General features: G+C 45.7%; 1 long non-coding RNA gene across 1 annotated transcript in view; it reads left to right on the forward strand.

Annotated features, from left to right (window-relative positions):
* The window catches only part of LOC125928064 (uncharacterized), a 29,884-nt gene that overhangs the window by 8,209 nt on the left and 17,938 nt on the right, over positions 1-3,737 (forward strand). The gene's annotated exons all lie outside the window — the stretch shown is intronic.

The following is a 3,737-nucleotide window of genomic DNA, read 5'->3' on the forward strand; positions in this document are numbered from 1 at the left end:
CTCTCTCTCCCTCTCTCTCTCTCCCTCTCTCTCTCTCCCTCTCTCTCTCTTTCTGCCCCTCCTCCTCTTGTGCTCTGTCTTTCTCCCTCTCTCACAAAAATAAAGCATTTAAATAAATAAAATCATTAAAAAAACCTCTTTATGTATATATGTACGTATGTCTCCTGCTGGTTTTCCTCTGGAAGAATGTGGCTCATACAACAGGCAGGTTTACTTAGGCAACAGATCAAGTCAAGGTTAGGTATTAATTCCCTCAAGGTTTGCTCCATACCCACTCCCTCTGCAAACTAACCTGTACCTTCACTCATCTTCATTTTCTTCTTTCTTAAGGTTTCCTGCCCCAACAGCTACGTAAAACATCCCCCCAATCTCCTGCGAGAACTTTTTCCATCAGTTCCCTCGTCTTTCCTGAATCCTCAGCCTCTTCCTCCCTCTGACTCCTTCTTCGTCATATAAACATGCTCATGTCTCCCCTGTCTAGGAAAAAAACCCAATCTCTCTTTCCTTACATCCCCCATAACTGTGACTAGCCTATTTTCTGGCTTTCTGGAGCCAGACATCTTGGAATATTCAAGTCTTGCTGCCTGTATTTCCTCATTTCCCATTCATTCCTTAGCCAACTGCAGCCTGGTTTCAGCTTCCCCCCATCCCCGCCGAAGCTCTTTCGGGATTATTCATGACCTTCTGATTGCCAAAGCCAAAGAAACTCAAGTCCGTCCTTTTCTTGCTTAGATGGCAGTAACAGCTCCATGAAATTTCTCTCTTGCCCCTGAGTGCATTCCCTCCCCGGCCCCTCCCGTCTCTTTTCTCTAACCAATTCCTCTTTGGTATTCTCCAATCCTCTGACGCCAGCCTTCTTCTCATTTTATATGCCCACAGTTTTCCCACGTGACTTCTTCCACATCCATCACTGGAAGTCCATTGTCTCTGTGCTTGTGACTCCTGAATCTAAGGCTTACCTGAAAGCTGTATCCAAGCCTTTATTGCTAAATAGTCCTCTGTGTAATGTTGGGTCTCCATCAGGATGTGCCACAGAAACATCAAAATGCAACAGGTCCTTGGGGCAGCTGTCCGGCTCAGTCAGTTAAGCGTCTGACTCTTGATTTCGGCTCGGGTCATGATCTCAGGTTTGTGAGATCGAGCCTTGCATAAAGCTCTGCACTAGTGGCACGGACCCTGCTTGGGATTCTCTCTCTCTCGCTTCCCTGCTACTGCGCTCTCTTGCTCTCTTTCTCTCTCTTCCTCCCTCTCAGAATAAATAAGTATTATTTAAAAATGCAACAGGTCCAAAAGCTAATTTCTCCTCCTGTAGTCCCCATCTTAGAGAGAATCTCTCTCTTCCCAGTTGCCCATACTAGACATGATAGTTCTTCTAGACTCTCCTCTTTGACTCACCTTCATGGGTTCTTTTATCAAGTTCTTCTAAGTCTCCCCTCCCCCTCGAATCTTTCAAATTCCTCCCTCTCTTCTTTCCTCACATCACTGCCTTTGTTCAGACATCCATCATTTCTGATCTAGACCTGGTCTCTTAACTGTTATCTCATCCTGCTTCACCTTCAATCCATTTTCCCCACTTATACCAGAAAAGATGATTTTCGTATAAATCTTACCAATCCCCTGGGCGAAATCTTGGTTCAGTGGCTTCTTGTAGCCCATAAAATAAAGTTTCAACAGTTTAGCATGACATGTATCGTCCCTGCCTTTCCGTGAGGCTTCATCTTTACCCAGTAGAACTTTGCATTTTAACTGTGCAATTGTCATTTTAATGTGTTCATATTTCTGCATAGGCTGTGGCCTGAGCCCAGTACTGTGCCCCTATCACACACGCACATGGGTACGCTCACTCACAAACACACACACACACACCCCTTCCTTCACCAAGTCTTCCCTTTGACTAGAGGAAAAGAAATCTTCAGTGGTCTCTGTATTCCCATGCACCTAGCAGAGAGCATTTGATAAACGTATGATTAGCTCAATTTAGCAATTTTAGAACTTTATAAGGAAAGGAAAGTTTTCTTTAAATAAAATCTTTTACAAAAGCCTAAAATGCCAACTACGCAAAAGCCGGGAATCCCATGACTTCGTCCTCTTCTGCGGCAGCTGCCTGTCAGGTGCCAGCGACTTCACTGGCCCAGGGTGAGACCCGCTGGTGCAAAGCTGATCCTGAAGTTGACCAGGTATCTGATGTGTCAGATTCAGCCACACAAGGGAACGAAGTCCTGACACGTGCTACCACGTGGATGAACCTTGAAAATACGCTAAATGGGAGAAGCCAGACACAAAAGACCACACTACTGGACGATTCCATCTACATGAAATGCCCGGAAGAGGGAAATCCATAGAGACAGAAAGTAGATGGGTGGTTACGAGGGGCTGGGGGAGAGGAATGGGGAACAACTGCTTAATGGGGATGGGATTTCTTTCTGAGCTGATGACGAAATTCTGGCATTAGTGGTGATGGTTGCACAATCTGTGAATGTACTAAAAACGTCAGAAATGGCACACTTTAAAAGGCCGAATATTGGGGCACCCGGATGGCTCGGTCAGTTAAGTGGCTGACTCTGGATTTCAGCTCAGGTCATGATCTCACGGTTTGTGAGATCGAGCCCCGCTTTGGGCTCCGCACTGAGTGTGGAGGCTGCTTGGGATTCTCTCTGTCTCTGACTCTCTTCTCTCTGCCCCTCCGCCACTCATGCTCTCTCTCAAATAAACTTAAATAAATAAATAAATAAATAAATGGGTGAATTTTATGTACTTTATATCTCAAAACAAATTACTCTGACATGATACTCCATCCCATGGAATTCTTTGAGAGAAATAAAGGAATTGTTCTAAAAACTCTCTAGGCATGAGCTTGTTTCTGTAATGTTAATATTTCTTCCTCAAATTACATGTAAACAATTGTTATCTTTGTCTCATTGGGAAGAGATGTGACTCTGGCATTCCCCATGATGTGAATAAATCTTTGGGGAGCAATGAGTGACTTCCCTCATCCCCAACCACCACCACCAAAAGGCAAAAACAAAACACTGTGGTAATTTTAGGACTGGGCACTAGAATCCCAAGAAATATTTCCAAAGTGACTCTGTATCCTTGCTGAATCTCTCCAGCCACTCTGTTGCTTTCCCTGAATGGTAACCAACCCCCGACGTTCATGGAAACCCACCATGGACATCTATCCCTCTTGGAATGCCCTTTTTTTGAGGATGGAATTGGCAGAATAGAAGCTGTTGAGGAGGTGGCAGCTTCCTAGGGAAAGAAGCCCAATTCTGAGCGAGCTAAGCTAAGCAGGGAGCATCAGTGCTTATGGGCAAAGGTGGGGAGGGACTAGGCTGGAGTAAGAGACAAGAGTTCTCGACACAAACTTAAGCCAAGCTTCGGGAGACAGGTGGATTCTGGGAAAGCACGAAGGAGAGTGGCCCAGGCCACCCAGAGACAGCAAGTGGGTTAATGACAAGAGAGCCAGGTGACAGCCTTTTGGTGGGGGAACACTATCTCAAGGGGAGACAAGGGCTAGAGACTGGGACATCTGGGGTTTGGGGGGGAAGCTAGGCTGCACCCTCAGGCTTAACTCCAGTTTGGGTAAACAGTCTCAGGAGCTATCCTTGAAAAAAAGAGTTGGAGCAATCCAGAATCTTACCTCTTCTCCATAAACCAGGAAGAAAAGCCCAAGGCTTTTACACCTCTCTCTCTCCCTCCCACTCTTCACCAGAAAGACGTCTATAGATAGCCAGAAA

Source organism: Panthera uncia, chromosome E3, assembly GCF_023721935.1.
Source record: "Panthera uncia isolate 11264 chromosome E3, Puncia_PCG_1.0, whole genome shotgun sequence".
NCBI lineage: Eukaryota > Metazoa > Chordata > Mammalia > Carnivora > Felidae > Panthera > Panthera uncia.